Source organism: Vespa mandarinia, chromosome 8, assembly GCF_050613455.1.
Source record: "Vespa mandarinia isolate Hongniang chromosome 8, ASM5061345v1, whole genome shotgun sequence".
NCBI classification, from domain to species: Eukaryota; Metazoa; Arthropoda; class Insecta; order Hymenoptera; family Vespidae; genus Vespa; species Vespa mandarinia.
In genome coordinates, this window is record NC_140817.1 from 5,584,741 (window position 1) to 5,601,291 (window position 16,551).

The following is a 16,551-nucleotide window of genomic DNA, read 5'->3' on the forward strand; positions in this document are numbered from 1 at the left end:
AGTAAAACTTTTAATAGCTATGTTAAGAATAATAATAATAATAATAATAAAAAGAAAGTTATCGGTACGTCATCTGCGTTTATTTGTATTACGGTAGCGTGGATATTAACGTGAAAACAAAGAGCAAACAAAAAAAAAAAAGCAAGAAAGAAAGAAAAAAGAAAAATACGCGCCTACAGATAAAACGTGTGTGTGTGTGTGTGTGTGTATGTATGTATGTGCGTGTATGTATATAAATTAAAGTAAAACACGAATTTCTCTATGTTTTAAAACTCTAATAGATCGATCGTGAAAAGAGAAAGAGATAGAGATGTGAACGTATTTCCTTTCAATTCTCTCCCTCCTCATTTCTGGGTAACATAAAAATATCTATGTTGAATTAATGTCCGATAACGGTGACGAGGGAACAATGATAATACGTATTTTGAGCTTGACGATCGAAAATAAATAAATAAAAATCTTGGAATGAACGTGACGTTAATTTAACGATGAATTTATAAAGGGGAAAAAAAAGAACTCGAAGTGTGAAAAGTACGAAAGTATGCGTTATATCAACGAATCATATCTCATTAAAGGGAAGATTAACGAATACGCTACGAATTGCACTCTTTCTATTATAAAATCAAATTATAGTGCAAATATGGTTACGTTTCTGGAATAATATTTTTCCTATAGAATTTAAATAAAGACCAATTAATCGACTACATCCTTATTATTCGATCTTCGATTCAAATATAATCGATGATCCATTTGAGAAGACAAAAAGAAAAAGAAAAAAAAAAAAAAGAAAAAAAAAAACAAATAAATAAAAAGACGAAGAAAATTAATTTCTCTTAATATTTTTATATTATTAATTTCATTTAATTTTTAATAATTATTCCTTCTGTAGCGGGGAGGGGAGGGGGCGAGGGGGGGGGGAAGTGATATTATAACAAACAACCAAAGATTATAAAATTTTCGAACTCTTAAATGAATGACATCGTTCTCGTTGCCTCTTTCTCTTTCCTCCCAACCCTTCCTCCTTCGCCTCTACACCCCCACTCGTTCACCCTCCCATTCTCCTTTTCCCGATTCTTTGTATATCGCGTGAAAGTATGACACATCAGCGATTAGAAGAAGATAAGTGAATAAGATATCTTTTAGCATGACCGATAGAAAAAATTAAAAAAAAAAAAAAAAAAAAAAAAGAAAAAGAAAAAGAAAAAAAAATAAACAAAAGATCGATACTCAAGCGTTCAGACTCGAGGCACCCCTGCCTGCTTTTCTATTCTCGGTCAAGGTTAAAATAATATCAGACAAATAATTATCCTTTAATTGTTATAATGTAACGTAAGTAAATAATCCTTCATACTTCCGGTTTTACATAAACTCATTTGCCACATGCACATCTATACATATATATATATATAAAAGATGATATAAAAAATAATAATAAAAAGAATAAATAATTCTTTAAATATTATATTTAAATATTCTTTTATATGTATATATATATATATATATATATATATATATAAATGATATAAAAAATAATAATAAAAGAAAGAAATATTTCTTTAAATAATAAGAAATCGAATCTGAAAAAAATAATTTTTTCTGAAAATGAATTCTTTCCTCTCTCTCTCCCTCCCTTTCTCTATGTCTCTCTCCCTCTCTCTCTCTCTCTCTCTTTCTCTTTCTCTTTCTCTTTCTACTTTTTTTTCATTTCTTTTTATAATAAAATAACATAAATAATAGAAATAAGATCTGATCTCGGTCACAATATTGGCTTCTCTGTTTTCCGGTTTATCGCGTCGCGTGGTTGGTATAAGGTGGATGTGTAAAGGGTCAGGGATAAGGTGGACGATATAGCGCGTAAAGAGGGTCGTAAAACCTGAAACGCATCCAGCTGGTTGGTAGGTAGGCATGCTCTCCCGAAGGGTACGTACGTGTCCGTGTGTTTTCCTAACCATTGGAATACTGCTCTCCCTTCGAACAACACACTGCGGCAACTGCAGTAGCAATATTTCACGAGGTGCCTCGAGAAAAGGGGCCTCGGTTGACCTCAGTAGTTCACATAGGTGCGAGAACGAAGCGTACCGATACCAAAGATTCTCTTTTTACTCTTTATTCCATTTCTTTTTGTAAATTTCGCTCATTCAAAATGTGAAATACGGACTCCAATGTCTACAACTTACTTACTTGCTTGCTTGCTTACTTGCTTGCTTACTTACTTACGTTACTTAATTGCTCAGTTACTCAGTTACATACTTGTTTAGTTACTTACTACTTCAAACAATGTTTTTACACTCGAATAATAATAACAACATGTTTGCAATCTCTTCGATGAAATTAATATAAACGAATAACAAATAAATTGTTCGATCCATTATTTTGTTTTTGTTTTTTTTTTTTTTTTTTTTTAATACTTTTTTAATCGAATTAAAATTTATATTTAATTAATAATACAGGTAATATTTGCCGCCTTTGTTATTTTTTTTTCTTCTTTTTTTTTTTTCTTTGTTATACTTGTATAACAATTATCGTTCTCATTTTAAACAAACAACTTTGATATCTTTAAAAAGTAATCAAAGATCGTTAGCTAAAAAGTAATCAAAGATAGTTAGCTAAAAAGTAATCAAGGATAATTAGATCATTTTTTCGAAACGAAAAATTTATAAAGTAAAAATTGTACGACGATTTGATTATACTGCTGATAGAATCTTTATTTTTTTTTTTTTTTGTTTTTAATTAATCCATCGTCGAAAAGTAAACTTTTCGCCATTATATCTCATAACGAATGCATTACGAGCATCTTATTATAATGAAATATTCTTCTTGGTTTATACAACTTTCGTTAATCCGCTGTGTCTACAGTTTTTCAATGACATTATGAGATTCAACATTTTATATCATTTATCACTCACAATGTATAAACTATTTATCACTGACGTCAGAAGATTAATATAGCTAGTAGTAGAAAACCTTCGAGTTCCTAAAAATAAACGAGTTCAATCGTTCCCAAGATAATAAAACTAGCTTTAACTATCGAGAGGGAGAAAAAAAGAGAGAGAGAGAGAGAGAGAGAGAGAGAGAGAGAGAGAACTTTGGAACATGGTTTCGTTTCGACTACGGAAAGAAATATTGTATAATGCATATGTGTGTAAAGACTTGAGCAAACGAGTGACATTTAAGGTAGAACCTTTTGTTTCAACTTCAAACATACACATATGTCACAACAAAATGCAATGAAAGAATTAAAAAAAAAAAAAAGAAAGAGAAAAAAAAATAGGAAAGAAAATATTCTTCGATAACAATAACAACAATGACGACAATGACAAAACAAAAAAGGAAAAAAAAAGAAAAGAAGAAAGAATAAATTTACATTTACATATTTCTAAAGAAACGACAATTAATCGTAATATTCTATGAGGTTTATCCTATCGTCCAATCGAATGGAACTGGTTGAAGCTTTTACGGAAATTAAACTCAGCGTATTAATGTGGCCAACGCAAATCGGCCATTTTCACGGGTCACCTGCCATGCGAAGTTGTACAAGAATACTATTTCATATACTACATATTCGCGTGTAAACTCATATATATGGTACTATATGTATATATACATATATGTACGATGCTTTTAGTAGCGTAAAGATAATACCTAATCAAAATAATTCACATGATTGAAGTTTGCTCTATGCTACGAATACAAATAATATACATATATACGTATATACTTGATCATTGTTCTTAACATATAAAAATATAATCGAATGTCGTCATGTTAAAATTATTAATTTAATATGTTAAATTAAAAGTTATGATATTTAAAAAATTAAATAATTTAGATTCGATGCTGTTTTAGGATAATTAAAATGTTCAAAATAAATTATCAATTATTACTAAGTTGTTATAAAAGCAATCTGAACATACATACATATATATATGTTATCGAACTCTAGGGAACTAACTGCTAAAAGCCATATCAATAAGATGAAAGGAAGCACTTCAATCTATAATCTATCGTACAATGGTTAATGCCTCATGGTATGTCAGAAATGAAGATCTCACGGTAAGACCTCTTTACGTCAATTCCCAATGGAAAATGTGAAAATACAGACACGTATCCTCCAACAAATACAAAATAAGAACAGAAAACCTAATAAATGATCTATGTAACACTCGAACTATAGTAAGTAGTATACACAGTGGCATACAAATCCCAAGGCTTACTGCGAAAAAAAAAAGAAAAGAAAAAACATTCTAACGATCTGACAACAAACAATTAATTCCATTCTGATATAAACATTTGCCTGTACAATTGAATCGAACTAAACTAATGAAGGATATCAATGACCAATCGGAAAATATTTAAATGCTACTACATATCACCGACAAGATAAAACGAATTATCGAATGATTTGTCTTAAATTAATTGTAAAGAAAAAGAAAAAAAAAGAAAGAAAGAAAGAAAGAGAAAAAAAAAAGCTAGGTAAATGAGAAAAATAAAAAATATAAAAAAAGAATTGCGAAATAGAAAATGAAAAGAAGAAAGAAAAAATGAAAAAGAAAAAGTTGAAGGAAATTTTCAAACAAGGAATAAACGTTTTCCAGGAACAGAACTAGTCGAATAAATCGATACAAGAGTGTCTCTCTCTCTCTCTCTCTTTCTTTCTCACTCTACGTGTATATGAATATATATATATATATATATATATATATATATATATGTATATGTTCCGTATGTCGTTAGACAGAAAAGTGTCTGCGCTTAGTCACGAACATGATTCTGTACCTGGCACAAGAATAACATCGTGGTACGAAAACCGTCGACACAATGACTACCTAGCGTCCTTTGTTCCATCCCCTCGATTACAAATTGATTAAACGATGTGTATCGACGTTAGAGTCCCTCCCAATAAAACGACCTTGAAACTTCGTCGCTTCTGAGTTAACTCCCGCTGCCATTATGAAAAGTCACTCTGGACAAATACAATCGAGAATATTAGGATATTTTTTTTATTAAATTATTATAGTTTTATATTTGTATAAAACCACATGTAATAAATATTTTACACACACATATATATATATTTAATATTATATTCAAAATATTCAATCATATATATATATATATATATATATATATATATATATATATATATATAATTTTTTTCATTCGAAAGAAAGGACTATAATACGAAATCAAAATAAAAAATAGTATATTTTTTTTTTCTTCGATATTTGCAAATACAAAGAAACGCGATGGAAAAGTTTCCCTTTTATTTGAAAAGAGATATTTCTGATATTCAGCTCGATACGCATAAAGGTATAAATGATAAAAATGAAAAGAATGGGAAGAATAAAAAGGATTGATATGTGACATAAAAGAGTCATAAACTATAAAGACAATAGAGCTTTTCGTCGGAACGACAATAGAAAATGGTAATATTCGTAAACCTAATCGAAATAATATTAGTATACCTAATCGAAATTATTCTAATAATAACGTAATTTATTCGATCCTTTCGAACAATAACGATACATCAATTTTTACGTAATTTTTCGAAGAGAAAAGAGGGAGTGAATATATTTTTTTAATTAAATATTAAGTATGAAAAATTAGTAATTAATAAAATAAAACTAATATGATGTAGTGTATATAAATAATAATAAAAATCGATGATCGATCAAAAGTAATCTTTTTGAAATCTTTCAAATAAATGTCACGATATTTGATATTATCAATGACGTAAAGATATTAGATTCTAACGTCTAGTTTTCATGAATATCTCATACATACACGCACACGCACACACAACAGACAGACAGACAGATAGACAAATATATATATATATATATATATATATATATATATATATATATATATATTTTCAACGAAATACGAATAACTAACGACGACTTCTCTCAACGCCTACATATGAAGAAGTAATTTTCAACGAAGTGCTACCTCGGTTAAACGTCGAAATTCATTTGCTCGACATATAATTTGCTCGAGACACTTTACGGATTCCGACCCGTTTGTTAGACGAACAAAAGGAGGAAAGAAAGAAATAGGGATGAGGAAAGCAAGAGAAAAGGTAAAGAAAGAATAAGCCTTGAAAGCTAGAAAATAGAGGTTAATTTCTTTTTCTTTCCTTTTTTTTTTTCTTTTCTTTTTTCTTTTTTTGCTCTTTTTACAGTCGATTACTCTCTTTCTAATTCTATTTCAAAAAATACTTTTTCTTCTTTTTCTTTAATCTTTCATCAACATACCTATCCCCCTATCTTTTTCTTTCTGCCTCTAAATTCGCAGTAACAAATGAACACGCTGACGAGCAATTACGTACGTATGTATATATGTATGTATGTATGTATGTATGTATGTATGTATGTATGTATGTATGTATGTATGTATGATGTATGTATGATGTATGTATGTATGTATGTATGTATGTATGTATGTATGTATGTATGTATGTATGTATGTATGATGTATGTATGATGTATGTATGTATGTATGTATGTTGTATGATGTATGTATGATGTATGTATGTATGTATGTATGTATGTATGTATGTATGTATGTATGTATGTATGTATATATGTATGTATGATGTATGTATGTATGTATGTATGTATGTATGTATGTATGTATGTATGTATGTATGTATGTATGTATGTATCTATGCATGCATGTATATCTATACGTATATAGATAGATAAAGAGGGAGAGAAAGAGAGAGAGAGAGAGAAAAAGAGAGAGAGAGAAAGAAAGAGAGAGAGAGAGAGAGAAAGCTTAACACCGCATTGCGTGGCAATGTTCGTCGCAATGTTGAATATTCACGATATCGTGCAATGTAAAGCAAACACGTGTAAATTCATGCGAGTTTGTGTGAGACTTTTCGACCAATACGAAAGCAATCGCCGTGACATACGAAATCTTATCGACGTATTCCCATGTTACTTTGGCATAAATCAAACGGAAGAAAAATAAATTTCTTTCGCTTATTATTTTTTCATCGAAACAATTTATATTCGTTTCTGTGTTTAAAAATAAAAAGTGAAAGAAAAAAGAAAAAAAAGAACAGTAGATATCTTACGAATTAACGAAATCTATAAAATTTTGGGCATGATAGTTCAACGATTTAAATAAAACGTAAACATTGATATAGAAAAAAAAGGGGGGGGGAAAAATTAATAGTAGATTTAATTGTAATAAAATGAAAAGGATTAATCGATTAAATATAAATATAAAAGAAATAAAAAATTGTTTATGTCGCGTTAATAATGTGACATTAATTTAACGTGATTAACTTTGACAGTGAGAATTTTTGTCAGTGATAAAATAAGTCAAATTAACGTTTAAGTATGTAATTGTATGTCGAAGAAAAAAAATTTTCTTTTACGATAATTTTTTCATACCGAAAGATACCTTCGGTTTATTTTTTTTGGTTTTTTTTTTATAATAACCCTTTATAACGCAATGAAAAACTACAAAGTAACGCACTTCTATTTTCATATTTTTTTATCAATCATAAAATTATTACTTACTTATTTTTTATTATAATTAATAAAAATAGGAAAACCAAGTATAAACAATATCATAACTTTCAGTCTAATATAATTTTTGTTTATTTAACTCGATGATAAAAAAAAAAAAAAAATGTTTTCTAAAAAAGAAAAGAGCTAAACATATATGTAATATAACTTCAAAATCATTTTGAAAATGAAAATAAAACGAACCAATCGCAGGTTCTTTTTTGTTTCTTTTTTTTTTTTTTTTATGAAACTAAGTAAGTCAAATCGAAAATTATTCGCGTGCAGTTAATATTTAATATACTCTTTTTTTTTTTTCTTTTAGGATTATACTATATATCTAACGTTAATTACATTGTACCTTAGTTGCGATAATAACAAAAAAAAAAAAAAAATATTAGACACGACTCACCGTCACGATATTTTTCGTTACAAACGAGCGCACGAACTTACAATATACTCTCTCTCTCTCTCTCTCTCTCTCTATACGTATATATATATATATATATATATATATATATATATACGTATATATATAAATTTTTAAAAGAAAAAAGAGTGGGAGAAAGAGAGAGAGAGAGAAAGAGAGAGAAATTGTCTTTCTCGAACAGCAGCAGTATTCCCAATGGTACTCTAAACGGAATCGAAGGATCGAATCCAATTTCCCTTTCTCTCTTCCGCCCCTTTCGCGTGACGTTCTTGCATAGATACGTGTATTCAACGTCGATTGTACGACTCAGCACGACGAGAAAGATCCTACTCGGCCGAGTAATGTATTTTTATTTCTTACTATATATGTATGTATATATGTATGTATGCAGATAGATCGTGTAAAATTCTAAAACTCGCGAACTACCCCCTTAAACTTTTACCCTTTTTCTTTTATTTCTCTTTTCATTTTTTTCTCTCTATTTATTTATTTCTCTCTCTCTCTCTCTCTCTCTCTCTCTCTCTCTCTTTGCATTCTCTTTTTCTCTTTTTATTAACGTCGACCAAATAATCTACTTGAACTGAAAAGAAAAATATAAGTCGGTCACGCAGAGACAGACATACTATTCCCTTGGCATCATATTTTTATATATTTATTAAATCGATAATAAAGAATATAAAGAATAATAATACATTGGCCGTGTATAAATGATAAATAATAAATAAACCATAAATGCATCCGACTTAATGGAATTACAAAAAAAAAAAAAAAAAAAAAAAAAAAAAAAAGAGAAGAGAAAGAAAAAAAAGGAAAGAAATGGAAAGAAAAAAAATCCTATATAATTTCGTTCTATATACTTGAACAAAATTCAATTCAATCAATATAGTTGATGATAATATATAATATTTATATTTAATTATTATTTTTTATTTTAAATATTAATTATAAATATTTAAAATAAACCATAATATTTACTATAGAAAAGATTTAGAATTAGAATTATAATATTTGATTTCATTAAAAATTATCAAAAGATAGAGAAAGAGAATGCATTAAAGTATTAATACTATCAAACCAACTATAAGACATAGAAATAGCCAGGTGTAACTGAGTACGAATGCTAAAGCGATAGAGTTAATCTAGGATATTCCGTCGACTAATCGCTACTTATGTTTGTTTAGTCTACACGTGGACGAGAATATCAGACCAATGATATTCTCTTGAGACAGAGAGAAAAAGAAATAGAAAAAGAGAGAAAGAGAGAAAGAGAGAGAGAGAGAGAGAGAGAGAGAGAGAGAATACTCAAAACATTGTTACAAAAAATAAAATGAACGTGTTATTATTTTTTATCGTCGATATAATTAAGAAAGAATTTTCCTGGTAACGATACAACATTCCTAATATTAAAACACGCCTAACGATGATGACTACGACGATGTTTTCGTCTTTCATAATGGCGAAGTTAAAAGTATTAACGAATGGACATATATACGTACAAAGGGACAAGGTAATGGAAAAAGTTGGTCGAACTTTATGCGTATATGTTTGTCCACGATATACCACATATCTACAATACATATGTGTACGTCTAAGAATATTAAGTTCGCATGAATCATATCGCGTTTTTACCTGCACGTAAGCTTAACGTACGTTGATAAAATATTATTAAATAAATAATACGTACGTACGTGTATGTACACGATTAGGCTATATGTTCATTCAAATTCGCGAGCTCTCAACATATAATGTTTTAACAAAGCAATGGTATTTTAAATTTATCGTATAATTTTCAACTATTCACAATTTCATATTTTATCAAATTCGATCGATTAAAATATTTTGATTAAAATCAAATTCTTATTGCAAATATCTTACGTTCGACTCGTTTTATGGTTTTACAAACGTTTATAAATATATTTCGTTGACTTTAACGTTATCCTAATAATCACGAATATTTCCCAGTAAAACGTAGAATTACATTTTGTTTCGACAAAAGGAAAATGTATAAGCTCGTACATAAAAGCTCGTAACATTATCGATTCTTTTTATTTTTTTAACTTTTATTTCTATTTCTTTTTTCTTTTTAATTTTTCTTTCCACTTCTAACGGATTAATTAATATAACCACTCGACTGAATATATTCGCGTAAGTAATTTTTTTAATGTGATTTATTTATTTCTTTTTCTTTTTCTTTTTCTTTTTTTTTTTTTTTTCTTTCATTTATATTCTTCAAATTTACATTCGATATATGTTGATACAAATTTTATTCCCGAAATTCTTCGCTTTAATATTTTAATTTTAAATTTTAAAGCGCAAACGTATTATCACCGCAAGTACTTAATTATTACGTTCGAATAAAATCTCAACTTATAATGAATATTTTCTATGAAATAACAAAATAATGAATCTTTTGATAAAGCATATTTCATTGGGAAGATTTTCGATTAGTTTAAATATTTCGATTGAAAACAGAGAAAAAAAGAAAACAAAAGAGAAAGAAAAAGAGACATAAAAAAAAATATACGACGTAATAAAAACGAGCAAGCAAGTTTTTACATATCTGAAGTTTACGCATAGTAGTATTGTTATTAGTTATTAACATGGAGAAGCCGGGCCCTCGACTTTTTTCCACGAAGGGGGAGGTTCACGCACTACGTCACAAGGATCGATTTCTAAAAGCCATGAGGTCGTGGACTGAAAAGTGTTACGGGAAAAAGCGAGAGAATAAGAGAGAAAGAGATCAAGAGATCATTCCGACATTTCTTTTTCTTTTTTTCAAATCGAAAGAAATTGATATCGAACTGTATAGCAAAAAGAAAAAGAAAAAGAAAAAAAAAAAGAAAAAAGAAAAAAAAAAAGAAAAGCTTTGTTCTAAATTCTAAAATCGAACAAAATATCGAAAGATTTTTAAATATATTTCTTAACGATATATCGATATATCTCGAGGAAATTAATCGATCGTAAGAAGTTATTCCATGCAAATCGTAAGAAGAACGTATTTTAATCGGATTCATTAAGAAAACGTAAAGTCCTTTTTTTGATTCTTTTAAATCTCTAAATAAGTTCTACGAATGAATTGAAACTTGCGATTTAATTAATTTCAATTTATTTAAAATTACAAAATAAACGCGTGGAAAATGAGGGGCGGGGAGGGAGGGGGTGAAATTAATGATACGATGGAATCGAATGAACAATCAAAGAGAACGATTTGAAAGTAAAAATTTTCTTAGCATAAAAACTTTTTCTTAGCGTTTAAGAGAATTTCACAGTTTTAACTTTCTTCCGTGCGTGATCGTAAGTTAAAACACAAATATTGTTGGAACCATTAGAGAAAGGGAAGGAGAAATCAAACGTCTACAAGGATAAAAAGCATTAGATAAAGAAAAGATACATATATCTTGGTTTTAAAGCTTTCCTATGTTACTTGTTTTCCTTCTTTCTTTCTCTTTTTCTTTCTTTCTTTCTCTTTTTCTTTCTCTCTTTCTCTCTCTTTTTGTTTTCTTTTCTTGTCCATATTTTTTATATTGTATTATTACTATTATTTATTTTTTTCTCTTTTTTAATTTACTATTATTTATTTTTATTCATTTATAATTTACGCACGTTATTTGGCTTACCTATTCAAAGCTATTACAAATATATCTAATTAAATAAAAAAAAAAAAAAAATATATATATATATATATCCTTTCGTCTATATTTATTAATTATTATTATTAATTATTATTTATATTTACACATCTTTTTTTTTTCTTTTATTCCAAACACATCAGCATAAATATAATTAAATGAAATAGGTACCTCTTTTTTTATCACTGTCTCTCACTTTTTCTCCGTTTTTCGACCATATTTTCTATATCGAAGTATTATTATTTATTTTTAATTTCATGTCTTTGTTCGCGTCATTTTTTATTTGTCCAACAATACCATGAATATAATTAAATAGAATGGACACCTATCTCTCTCTTCTCCTCTCTCTCTCTCTCTCTCTCTCTCTCTCTCTCTCTCTCTCGCTCATGCTTTATTTCTAGGAGCAAACACGATATTATTGACGTTTGGATTTTCCGAATTCTATCGTAAAGCTTCGAACGAAAAATTGGCGGCTGTCCATCGATGAAAACGAATCTGAGATTTGAATTTTTGCATCTCCAAAAAAGAGGATCCTGTCAATACGAGTACTTACTCGATAATGGAAGAAGCAATCGGACAAAAGGATCTGGTAAACGTCCCTGCATTCGGCAGGCAAATCCAGCCAATCGGTTCGACTAGTAAACGCGTATAAAAAGCTCTTGGTAGGTTTGACAAAAGCCTTGTCGTGGAAAATGTATTCCATCGTAAAAGTGAGCGTGCGCGCGCACATTTTCCCGGATTACTCCCTTACCGAAGACCTCGTGTGTCTGTGCATTCGATCCCATTTTCAACTTTCGAGAAAGAATCAAGATACAAAAAGAAAATCTTTCCTATGTCAATCAAAAATATATGAACATATATATTTATTTAAATCAAATAAATAAATACATATATATATATATATATATATATATATATTTATTTATTGAGCCTATGAAAAAATTTTAAACGACATTTAAAGTAGACATTTGTATAAAAACGATTGAAATAAATAATTTTTACTAATTGATAAATCCAATGTATTAAATGTATATGTATATGTATGTACGTAAATATTTAAATATATGCATGATCAAAGAAAAATATTTTCTTTACATCATTAAACTGACAATTAATATTAAAACTATCGATAATTATTATTTCGATATATTGAGATATGTCTCTCATATTTATCTCGGTGGTGATTGAAAAAGAATAAAAAAAAAAAGAAAAGAACAGAATGAAAAAAAGGGGACAAAAGAAATTTCTAAAAATTGACCATATGTATAATATTTAGTACTTATTAATAACATTGAGAAAATATTTGATGAAATTTTACTTTGACATTTTTTTGATAACAATTGTTGAAATCAATAATTTTTATCGACAAATCCAATGTTAAATGTCATACACTATATAATAAGCGTACAATCGAAGAGAAAAATTTTTTCTATAACGTTAGACTAATGATTACATGCATATACATATATAGAAATGTATGTATCTAACTATAGACTGTATACATATTAGATATGATCTAATATGAAAAGAACGAAGACAAAAGAAAAGAAAAATGATGAAAGATCGTATTATCGTCTTTGAAGATAAAAATAGTAGACAAGATCTTTAATTTTCTCGTTGATGAATTTACATTTTTATGATAAAAAATTATATTAAAAAAAAATTAAAAGAAAATTATAAAAAAGTATATATAATAATAAATGACTATGTCTATTTAATATGCAATAGTATCTAACGTAAAGAACAAAGACCAAAAAAAGAAAAATCATGAAGGATCATATTAAGTCTTTAAAGATGAGATAACGGATGAGATCTTTAATTATCTCGATGTCGATGAATTTAAATTTTTACAATAAAAAATTATACATATATATATACATATATATATATATATATATTCTTATATATATACATAAGAATATATATAAGAATATATATAAGAAATGAAATATATGAGAAGAGAAAGAAACTATATAAGAAGAAAAAAAAAATAGAAAGAAAGAAAAATTAAAAGAAGGAGGAAAAGAAAAAAACCTTATCAATAATAAATGGGTAGAGGTCTTGTATATCGCATAATCGTTAAAAGTAGAATCGATCGGCATAGAAGAACGATATCGTGACGATTCCATCTAACTTTCTTTCTTTTCGAATGGAAAAAGACTAAGTAAAGCAACCTAAGAAAATCGTCCGAAGAAAAAACATCGATTCTTTGTAACTTTTATACACACATATATATATATATATATATATATATATATATTATATATATATATATATATGTGTGTGTGTGTGTACCTACCACCTATCTTATTAAAGAGTTCACGAGCGTAAAAAAAATTCTATGTTACCACGCGGAAACCTTTCGGTAATTTGGCAAGAGAACATATAATCTACAGGTTTTCAAGCTAACCATCAGATTTGTTGGCACGGAATAATCAAGTTTGCACGCACTCGACGTAACCCGCGAACGTCGTTTAAATTTTTTTTTTTTTTTTTTTTTTTTTTTTTTTTATAAACTTGAAACATCGTTATCATCATAAGATTTATCAATTTATTTGTCAACTGAAGAAAAAAAGAAACGAAAGAAAAGGAGAAAAAAGAAAAAAAAGAAGAAAAAAAGAAAGAAAAGGAAAAAGAATACTAAACGTTGAATTAAATCTGTTTATAGTATTATTTCTAATTTACTTTTTACGTACATACCTCCTACCTATTCTCCTTTTATTATAGATCACATTCAATTATGAACATCCGTTTTATAAGAGTAATAATAATAATAATAATTATTATTATTATTATTATTATTATTATTATTATTATTATTATTATTATTATTAAATAAGATATAATAGCCATTATTAATGAAAAACTTGTTTTCTTTTTCTCTTTAATTAGCAACTTGTTACCGATGCAAAAGAAAAAAAAAAGAAAACAGAAGAAAAGATATGGTTGAACTAAAGAACACCGACATTACGATAGAAATGACGTAACGCGAACGTTTCTTTCTTACTATCCTCATTGTACCGGATTCCTTTTCTAATGAGACTTTCAAAAGAAATTTGAGTTTCAAAAAAAAAAAAAAAAGAAAAAAAGAATAGAAAAAAAGAAAAAAAATAATAAAAATAAAATATACAGATCTATGATGGGAATGAAAGAAAAAAAAAAAAAAAAAAGAAAAAAAAAAGAAAGAAAAAGAAAAGAAGAGGAAAAAAATAGACGAATAACATACCACATACGAAGAAACATCCGAGATATATTATTTTTATATCACGTTTTAATCATCAACATTTCAGTTTTCTAATCGGTAAGAATTTCTAAATCTTTCTCTTTTTCAATGCTCCAAGTGGGCTAAGCAAAAAAAAAAAAAAAAAGAAAAGAAAAAAATTAAAACGTTCGATACAAAATCGATAATAACCTTTGCAAATGATACGATTATGACTATATAATTTATTGAATCGTGTAAAACGAAACGAATGGAACGTTATAAAAAAAATCAAAGATAATAAATAATCTACACAGAGGGGGGGGGCGCGGAGGGTTGGAGGGATGATGCTAAAGGGGAAGGGGGAATCGGTGGTAAACGAAAAGGACGAACTCTGTTAAATGGAACGTCGATCGCGCGCCATTGCTGTTTAGACTTTCAAGTGCTTCCACGATCTCCGATCATAATTCATGTTCTTTCCAATATCTCGAGGAACGAGTCGGCGTAATAAGACCTTGACGAAATAATCCGATTGTACTAACCGACGATCTTTCTTCACACTTTGTTTTCTTCGTTAGATTTTTCTTCCCCACCCTCGTCTTTTTTTTTTTTCTTTTTTTCTGTTCTTTTCTTTTTTTTTTTCTATGGCAACAAGAACGAACGAGATGTGACATGAAATTAACGTAAATAACTAACCAACTAGCGAATTAATGGGAGAACATAATTATTCACTGAAACGCACAAAGTTACCTCTGTAATTAGACATTGTCCATTTAAAACCACGAACAGCTAACGACGGATAGTAATTCCGATGGGATACCGAAAAAAAAAAAAAAAAGAAAAAAAAGAAAAAAGAAAAAGAAAAGAAAGAAAATGAAAAACAAACGAACTAATGAATGATGACACAGAACGTAAGAAAAATTAATTAAATAAATAAATAAATAAACGATATGAATGAAGAAAAATCGAAGAAAATTTATATGACGAAAAAGTGAAAAGTACATTTCTTTTTTCTCTCCCTTATCTAATTCTCTTATTTTCTTTTCGTTTTTTTTTTTGCTATTTCCTTTTCCTTTCTCTTTTCTTATCTTCTTTTTCTTCTTTCTCGTCTTCTTCTTCTTCTTTCTTTCTTTCTTTCTTTCTTTCTTTCTTTCTTTCTTTTTTTCTTTCTTTTTTTTTTTCACATTAATTCAAAACTCACGTCTCTCATCTCGTTGGTAGAACGTCGTCGTGCTCACGTGTCGACCTGGGTATCGTAGCGTCGTTGAAGCTTTCGAGCCGATTACGATGGCGTCGAGATGAATAAAAAAAATGTCGTGATCGTCGTAAAAAGGATAAAAGATAATATCGAGGAGTTCGACAAGGAATATAAGATATAAAGGGATTTAAGAAATAACGTTTTAACGTTACCGACGGCAGCACCAATGACGAACGTTCGTGATCGCGTAAACGAGTGACAAGCATCGCCCCAGTTCGGCACGAAGCTCGCGACTGCTCGCGACTGCCGTTGCTCGGGATGCCGAGGTCTCAGCCGGGGGTTGCATCCTCGAGTTCACCAGTTCAATCGGCGCCGACTATATATCACTATTTCTTCGACCCCCAACGAACGACGCGCCATCTGTCGTGACTTTCATCGAACCTTTTTATACACCACCCCTAACGTGTCTCCACAAACACAAAAACACACACACACAGAAAGAGAGAGAGAGAGAGAGAGAGAGAGGGCGCAAAACTCATCGGAGAATCCTTTTTATTTACCCTATCACGTACTTT

At 28.7% G+C, this 16,551-nt stretch overlaps 1 protein-coding gene across 14 annotated transcripts in view; it reads right to left on the bottom strand.

The window, feature by feature from the left end:
• The window catches only part of dysc (whirlin protein dyschronic), an 83,934-nt gene extending 67,619 nt beyond the window's left edge, over window positions 1–16,315 (bottom strand). For 13 of the 14 annotated variants that reach the window (XM_085658483.1, XM_085658492.1, XM_085658491.1 and 10 more), the window contains exon 1: window positions 15,980–16,315. The gene's annotated coding sequence lies outside the window, so the exon portion shown is untranslated. The remainder of the gene's footprint in view (window positions 1–15,979) is intronic. The other variant, XM_085658484.1, reaches the window with a different exon arrangement.
• Between the last annotated feature and the right edge of the window lie 236 nt (window positions 16,316–16,551).